Source organism: Lactuca serriola, chromosome 9 (assembly GCF_051521515.1).
Source record: "Lactuca serriola cultivar US96UC23 chromosome 9, Lser_US96UC23_V15, whole genome shotgun sequence".
Lineage (NCBI taxonomy): Eukaryota > Viridiplantae > Streptophyta > Magnoliopsida > Asterales > Asteraceae > Lactuca > Lactuca serriola.
In genome coordinates, this window is record NC_136416.1 from 172,669,777 (window position 1) to 172,679,189 (window position 9,413).

A 9,413-nucleotide genomic window follows, 5' to 3' on the forward strand; every position below is an offset into this window, starting at 1 on the left:
TTGTTCCAATACAAGTCTTAGAGTCATACTCCAAGATTGTAACTTGAGTGACATGTCTTAAAGAAGGTTTAAAACACTTGTCAAATGTAGGAGTAAAAGTTTTCTACTCTTGTACATTTGAAATTGGTAAGTTGTGATGTTTGGATAAAACAAAGACCAACTAAGGCTAATGTTGTGAAGTGTTTTTCTTGATTAGAATCCGCACTATCTCTTGGATGTTTGACAAGGGAGTCTTATAGGTCAAGAGGACAGTGGGAGTCTTAAAGGTCTTGAAAGTCTCAAGAACTAATCAAGAATAAAACCTGAAGTTCTTCTCTAGCACACAATTTGAGGTTTATAATCTATTGTGTTGACATATTCTGTGCTCATTCCAGTTAAAGTTGGCCTTGCATATGAGTTCTTAGAGTTCTCAATGTGTTGCATAACAACTTGGACGCAATGGCAGGCCCTTGAGCTGCCAGGTGGCAAGAATTTAAGATTGAGTTCAGTCCATATGAGTTTGGATTTGTCATTATCCTTGTCTTGTGACTATGATTTTGACAATTCACATGGATAAGAACACATACACCAGTAAATCTAAGTGTCATAAGGTTTCTCTCCGATTCATGAAAATGATGGTGAGGAAACACTTTCACTAAGTAGATTTTAGCTAGATAGCAATTGTGATATTTGCATTCTCAAAGTCGTTAGTGGAGCGCGTGTGGTTAACCGGCACACTAATATGGATTTGTGAGAAGTGGCAAAAAGGTCTAACCATTATGATTACGGCATACCTCTTCATAATTGTTTAGACTCACAAGTGTGCTATCTAAGGGAAGGTGTATGATTTTGATACAGCTTTATCAAAACAATCTAGCATCAGAAATCTGAACTTTGGTAAGAAAGTCAATGAAGTATTGATTTCTAGAAGTCCAGCTGATTTCTGAGTACATGTCAAAGCTAGTGGGAGCATAAGTGATATGCTAATAATCATCATGTTAGTGGGAGCATGATAATTATGATAAGTATTGCAAGTCAGCAATGTTAATTATAGAAAACAAAAGTTTCAATTGGGAAAAAGTTGTTTTGCTATAATTAAGGGAGAGGAAATTATACTTCATCTCAAATCTATAAGCTTAGATCGTGAGGTTTTAATCATTTAGTCAAGGAAATATATATGAATTTCATGTTGGAATGGCTCAACATAAGGAAATTCTGTATATGGGTCCATTATTTGCGTTCTAAAATTCGATTATGATTACGGCATCCCTTTTCATAATCTGAATTATGAGAACTTGGAAAATTGAAATGGAAATGTTATAGCAAAAGACTGGTTTAGTCTTTATGTGAGACATCAAGAATCGTGTCCCATATGCTTCGGGTATAGGATCGATTACATGTGCTATAATCATCCGTTCTAAAATTTTCCAATTGCCTGGGGCATTAAGAAGGGAAAAGGTTTAGAACTGGATATGACTAAAAGGATTAAACAATTGTCGAGGACAATCTAAGGTTTACCAAAGATTGGTTACTCAAGGACAATTGGAAGTATAGTGATAATTCTGGAAGGACCATATTGACATAGTCTGTAAGGAGGCAACTCTTGTTCAGAAGTGATGGTCAAAATGGAATCTGGAAATGTTTCAAAGTTAGGATTTTCAAATCTGTGTAAGATTAAGGAAACTTAATGCAAGAAGGATGTTTCCAAGAAGTTGATCTCCTTTGGAATGCTCTGTAATGTTTGTTGTCAAGTCTTTATGACTTTGTGCATAATCATTACAAGAGGATCAATGCATATAAGTTTAGAATCTAACAGATTCCAGTAAATGGCATGAATTTGGAATTCTTGCATTTGCAGTATTGATTTGGGAGTGTGAAAAGAGAATCAGTGAAGTTATGTTCAATTGATCTAGTTCACAAAGTAAAGATCATAGACAAACATAGTATGCATACTTGGTGTGTGGCATGACTAGTGTTTAGAAAACATAGTGTACATGCTTGGAGCATGGGACAACTATTGTTTTAAATTCAAGAATAAAGTTGATAGCTGAAACAGTATACAATGAATAATGTGTAATCATATGGTGATAAATAAAAGGTGTTTTATTTATGTTCAAAGGGTTGATACCATATTGGATTCAATTATTATTGTGTTTCATTTTGCATGTTTTGACTTCCCGAATAAACTAGGTTATTCTTCCGGAATGACTAAGTTATTCAAACCATCCACAGTCGGTCATATTTTGGAAGTAGATATGAATTAAGACTGTCATGATGGGTTGTAGAGGTCTAAGGTGTTGGACAAGGCTACAGCAATCATGAGTGCTCATAAGTTCTGAGTATTGGATTTAACCCGCGCTCATTGGAATCACTTCATGGATTTTATCACGAGTGATCATGAGACGATAATATCTTATATTCTTCAAACCTAGAGATATGAGTTGTTACTATGAGTTGATAGTACATTGATAGCACGAAACCGCATTTGGTAACTCTGTGCTATAAAACGTGCTTTTGTGGATGATTCAACAAGTAGTAGAACAAGCCATATGAGTTGAAGTTTATCCATTCCTTTTACCTTCGGGATAAAAGCGATATCTGTGGGCCCCTCGATGATTTGATGATGACAAATGGAAGTGCTCGGTCGGGCCAGGACTGATTTGATTTGTTCAATTAGTCAGTCGTCATAAATCGGAAATCGGGAAACAACAAATGGACAGAGAGAATGATTATAATCCATGTCTTAGTCCATATGATATCTAGAATGGAGGAATATATGATCCCTTATCTAATGGACAAGTCACTGACAAAGGTCAGAGTTCATCTACAAGGTCAGAGTTCGACAGAAGCTTTTGAGAGCTACGATTGCCAGTTGGTTCCTGAAGTCATACGCAATAATAGTTTTAGACTTATCCAAGTGGGAGACTGTTGGATTAATGTCTAAGTCCATAACTATATTTGGTAAGACTTGACCCGACCCGGCATGGTCCATTTGGGTTGCATACCATCATGCACTTGAATGAGAGAAATAAGACACTTATGGTTATTAATATATTATAAGTTCTAGTATATTAATAATAAGAATAATAAGATTATTTAATTAGTATTGATCAAGAATTAATCTAGGATTAATTAAGTGATCAAAAGAAGACTAATTAAATATATGGGTTGATTGTGTAAATCATCCATACTTGTATAGTGGGCTAATGCTCCATGGATAATCAAGTTGGGCTAAAACCCATAGGATGGTCCATGGATGCTCCATGGTGTATTTGTACCCATGGATCCAAGGAAATGGAAAGTCATGACAATTAGGGTTTACCCTAATTGTAACACTATATAAAGATATTATTCTTGACAAAATCGGCACTAGTATTATTCTAGAGAGGGCTAGCCGATTTCATGAGTTGTAAGAATTCTCTAAAGTCATTCCAAGTGTTTTGATGATTGTGATTCCATTTGAGGTGTCACACTTGGGGCACTAGGCACTCTAGCTTCATGAAGACTTTCTTCTCCAAAGAGGTATGTATTCTATCTTGCTATAGTCATTGTGTTTGTATGCTAGATTAGGATAATACCTTGGAAGTTCTTATTTGTATGTATAATAGAGAAAACATAGATCCAAGGTATTTAGGGTTGCATGTACACTTAGGAGTGTTAGAATGCTCAAAACCCAACAGTAATTGCATTGTAAGGACAAGTTTATCGCACTTTTATAAATAAAGAAAATTTTTGAATTTTATCTTATTTTAAATTTCCTTACAATGGCATTTGTGAAAATTTGTTGCTTATGTGTTTCCATTGATAGCAATATTGGAAAATGGATTTGATTCTTTCGTTTGTGGTAGTGTCGAAATTTACCAAATAAGGAAAGATTCTCATCACCCAAGTTTTAATTGTCCAGAAACTTAGGATCGTACAACTTGTATTGTGTGATAGATGAGAACCTTCGTCTTTGGGAAATTTAGATTGATTCCTTGTTCACATGTATATGTGAGTCAAGTGAAGGACTATGGGATCGGGTACACTTGGTTGTGCACTGGTCAGGTCCACCACAAAGAACAATAAGGCTATTCGTCATGATTTACTAAAGTTTAGTAAATATGGTTATACTTACAAGATTAAGTGTAATTCTGAATTATTGGAAAAGTTTCAATGTATAGCATATCGAATAAGAAGAATCCAATTAGGCAGAAAGATAAAAGTTTATCCAATCTAAAAATAAGGGAAAGTACTTGAGTATCATGTTTTAAGCCAGGGATAACCGGGAGTTGCTAGTGTTTGTGTTGTTGTGAAGCGGTGGTCACGACTGGAGGTTTTCAGTTGGTGGTGCTCACGTTTCGGCGAGAGAAGCTCGGGTTTCGAGAAGTCTTTGGCTGCCCGGGAAGATGTGTCGACTAGTGGGTCCCGACTCTTTTGTTTTTTCTTTACATAAGGGATTGGACCAGATGGGGTCCAACTTTGTTTCTGACTTTTGTAGACACCTCTGTCATTTGTCTGGTGTACTGTGCACCTTTACCCTTTTTTTTTGTTGTTGTCGACTATAGATAGAACATACATACACCATTTTTGATGTATTTTGGGTGATTTGTCAATAAATGTGAGCTGTAAAGATGATTTTCTCTGTGCATATAAACTTGTTTTGTTTTTTTCGTATGCATTTTTCTTATATCACTTTTTGTAGAAGCCACTTTCTGTCTCTTTGTTTTCTGTTTATATATATATATATATATATATATATATATATATATATATATATAGCCATTAATTAAAATGGTAAAACTATGAAGTAAAAATAACTTTCACTAGTTACAGCACAACTTAAAGAAATTTGTACATTTAGATTCATTACTAAAATTAACTTTTGATAATATGACAACTGAAAGATGGTAAAAAGTTCATAAGAATTTTCTTTTCCTTTTCAAGATTGAACAAAACCATCAAAATATGGACAAAGATAGGGCAAAAACTCATAAAACCCTCTTTTTTTTGAAGGTTTTGTAAATATACCAGCCATACAGCTGTATGTATAAATGGTTGTTTTCTAGACAAAAAATCTAACCAAAAATTGATTTTCTATAACATATAAACTTAGGATGGAGTAAAAAGCTTTTTTACTCATCAAACTTATTAAACACCCCTAAACTATTAACAAAGCAGGGATGAGGATGTCTTGTTCATAAAAAATTGTGAACTGAAAGATTTTATTGTTAACATGAACTAAAAATAGAATGAGAGTTTATAGAGATATATTTTCTCCTCTTCTTGTTCAACAAATCAGCAAACTAAACTGAAGCAGGGTAAAACCCACAAAAACTTTTTTTTTCAAACTACCAAAGAAAACACTAATAAACAACAAAATTTTATTTTATGATCAAACTTGCTGGAAAGACACCAAAACATAAACAAAGACGAATTTGATAGGGTTTTCTTCTCATAAACTTTCTTTTCTTCTTCAGCTTGCTTAACAAGCTATCAAAATGCGAGCAAGAACAAATCTGGAAAAAAAATTCGTTTTCTTTCTTTAAGATTTGAAGGAAACACTAAATAGGCAACTTCAATTGAGTTTTGCCAAGAAAATCATAAACCAAAGACGATTTCTTTTAGGAAAACAATTGGAGATGAGCTAAATCACCACGAAAATTTCATTTCTTCTCAGATTGTTTGATAAAACATAAATATAAACAAAGATGGGTTAAGAACTCATAAGAATCTCCTTTCTCCCTCTTTTTGAAAACCCCATCAAAATATAGATGAAAATCAAATATGATGAAGTCTATTAAAACTTGAGAGTTGCTCAAATGAACTAAAACAAAAGACATATGACCAAAAAACAAGGCAGATCTGAAGATCTGAGCGAGAAAACTCAACAGATCAAAAGATCTGATCGAAAAAGTAAGCAGATTAAAATACTTGTACATAAAACTAAGCAAATCAAGAGATCTGAACGATGGTTAAACAAATCTGAAAAGATCTTGTCAAGAACCAAATCAATTTGAACAGATCTTGGCAAAAGCCAAACGGATCTGAACCAAATGGTGTTAGAAATGAACAGATATGAGGAAAACCTGGTGTGAAGAACAACAGATATGAATAGATCTAAGAGAAAAATGAGCTTGAAACCAACTGAGGCTTTTGTTACTTGCTCGAATTCGGGATGGCGCCAAATGATACGACTTCGGCTTCGACCACCTGCTCTGAGAGAGTGCTTCTGCATCGAGACAGATCTGTGAGGTCACAACAGACAAGGCCGTTAGAGCCGCCCCAGGGACTATGGCTCGGGAGTGCACTCTAACGATTAAGTTAGATCAGTCGATAGATCTGAGATGGTCCTCCATAATTGGAGATGTCACACCCCCGAACCAAGGATGGCGGAAACGTCCGAGGATGATGGACTTCATGTATAGTATCACAACAACGAGTATAATAATGCTCAAAGTAAATACAACCATTATAAATATAATCGAGAAAGTTACATGATTTCACAAGTTTAAATATTTCAAAATCGATTACAATATAATGACAAAAATGTTTTCCCTTACGTTGTAGCGTCCCATCCTCAAAAGTTGGTAGTTACCTGTTTTACTGATTACTTGAGAATACAAGTAGTTTTGAAAAAGTGTCAACAATTAAGTTGGTGAGTTCATAAGCTTTTGTATGTAGAGTTTGAAAACCTTTGTTTGTAAATGATATGTATAACCAAGAAAAATCCAATATTTTCCTCATAAAATGTTATGTAGTCTTAAATCCCAAGACCGAGTGTATGGATGTCATTCCATACTTGTAACAATGTATCTAGATTTAAATAAATAAAATCCCTTTAAAGTAGAAATCCCCGTAAACTATATGTGTCATTATCTCCCTATGTAAGTTGCTATAACCATACTATGATAAAGAAGACCTGTTGCGATGTTCTTCCTGCGTTGAAATAGATATGACATTTGTCACCCCCGACTGGCCGGTCGGGCTGTTGCAAGCAGCATGGGTGTGGGGTGTCAGTCCCAATATAGATCTATACTCAATTATCACGCTCTCCCTACAAGAGACTCTGGTTATAACTAACAGACATTTTAACCCGTACTCTAAGAGTACAATGAAGACTAGTCTCATAAATTACGATAACGAGTTTACATGTAGTGTGAGTGTAAAACCTTTTATGTGGTGGAATTGAATCCCCTTTTTGTGTAGCATATTTATAATGTGAAATCCATAAACTATACCTATTATAGTTTATCTTGTAGTAAATGAAACCCGTTTGTATTGAGTGTAAAACCCTTTTCTGTGTAATTAGTAGTTTAGCAAAACATAACTATACTTATTATGTTTCATCTTGTATTGTTTGTAATGACAAAGGACTCTTACAATTCAGTGAGTAATTTCTGTTATTTAAATGTAACTCAACAAAAAACACATGTAAAATTGGAATTCATCAAGGATAAACACTTTGCTCAACATGTTTCGTACACAAAAGATATTATTCTTAGATAAAGGTTCCCCCCCCCCCCAAAAAAAATGTGATTAAAATATGAATATATGGGGTCTTATATGTCAAAATATGAGTTTGGGTGAAAATCCCACGCTAAAATCATGAAAAATGAGCTTAAAACGCGAAAGTAGTCAAAAATCGGGTTTGAGAGGCAAACTCGTGAGGGTTCGGTCCCTGAGAACTGAGAGAGGGCTCGGTCCAAAAGTTATCGCAGGCGAACTCGTCTTCAGGGGACCGAAAGCGAAGGCAGGCGAAAGTGTACAAGAAGCAAAGGCGAATGTTTCGGGCCGAAGGCTGCTTTCAGTTCGCAAGGGGTTTCGGTTCGCTTGGAGCTGTTTCAGTCTTGGTAGTTCGGTTCCTAGGGCTAGTTTCGGTTCTAAGAGTTTTGGTTCCTTAGGCTTTGGTTCTTAGAAGCTTCGCCCCTTTTAAGCTGTTTTTCCATAAATCTTTCCGTTTTGAGCGATTTTTGACCAAGTTAAGGGTCGGGATGCTCCGAGTGATTATAAAAAGTTGAGAGAGGTTGTGAGAGATTTGGGAGAGATTAGAGAGAGAGAGAGAGAGCGAGAGAGATTAAGAGAGACTTTGTTTGTGGCCTTTGCGAGTATTTAGCTCCGAAATGTAATGTTTGTAAACCCCGTTAAGCCTCTTTATGAGTGTTAAACGCCCCCGAAGGGTATGTACTAATGTTTTATCGAGTAGTTCCATCACTTAACCTAATTAGGGCTTAGATTTTCTAGACATGTGAAAACTCAAAGTGATACTTTGCATTAAGATAGTGTGTTGTACAATAGTAAACATAATGTAAACCCTAATATATAAGGGTTAATTGAGTTGACCGGTTTGACTTGTTGACTTTATAGATGGTTGTCACAGGAGAGAACCATCTTGGTGCTGGTGGTGGCGGCTGACAGTGGAGGGTGGCGGCAGAGCCATCCAGCCGGAGTATGGTGTGGTGGCTCAAACATGAGGGAAGGTCTAATAGCAGCTGAACCCCTTGGGGAAGAGTCCAAGGGAAAATTTCTCCTTCATGGAGGAGGCACTATTCTATTTATAGGGGACAATTAGGTCAATGGAAATTAGGTCAGGCCTTGGGCCACCCAATTCAGGCCCAACTATCAAGGAGTTGGGCAAGGCCGCCCGAAGGCGTCGGGCGGGGCTAGCGGGCGCGCCCTAGGCAAGGCTGGCGGGCACGTACCACGAGAGGCCGACAAGGGGGCGCCAGGCAAGGGAGCGCCAGGCTGGGCTGACAGGAGAGTCTATATGGCCTGGAAAGCTTATGTATGGATTAAGATCTAGGGGTACTCGGCGAGTTGCATGAAGGTGGGCAGGAACTCGACGAGTTGGAAGAACAACTCGGCGAGTTGGTTGAAGATACCCTTGGACTCGGCGAGTCTGTTCTTGGACTCGGCGAGTCTGGTCGTGAGGTCCTAACCTTCTTCTGGTTGAGCCGTGAATCGGTGAGTCAAGGGAGGACTCGGTGAGTTGAGTGCGAGGGGACTCAGAGTTGTGGGACTCGGCGAGTTGAGTTGCGGATTGGGAAGTTCTGAGCATGGGGACTCGACGAGTCAGCGGGTTGATTCGGTGAGTAGAGTCAGTCAGGAGGTTGACTTTGACTTTGACTTTGACCAAGGGTTGACCAGTTAACTTTCAGGGGCATTTTGGTAATTTTTGGCAATTGTTTTTGAGTTCAGTGTTTTGGTGTTGGCTAGTGGTGGAGATCGTGTCAGTGGTCGGAGCAACTTGGTCTTATCTCTTCAGTCAACAGTTGCAGGTGAGTTATCCTCACTATATCGACAGGGTCTACGGCACCAAGGCCGGCCCATTATCGGATTGTGATCCAGGTATCGTTGTTATGTTATTGCTTTGCTATGTTGCATCCTGGTAGTTAGGATGGTTTATGCTAGTGACCGGTTAGGTCGGTATCCTGGTTAGGATGATGTTATGCTAT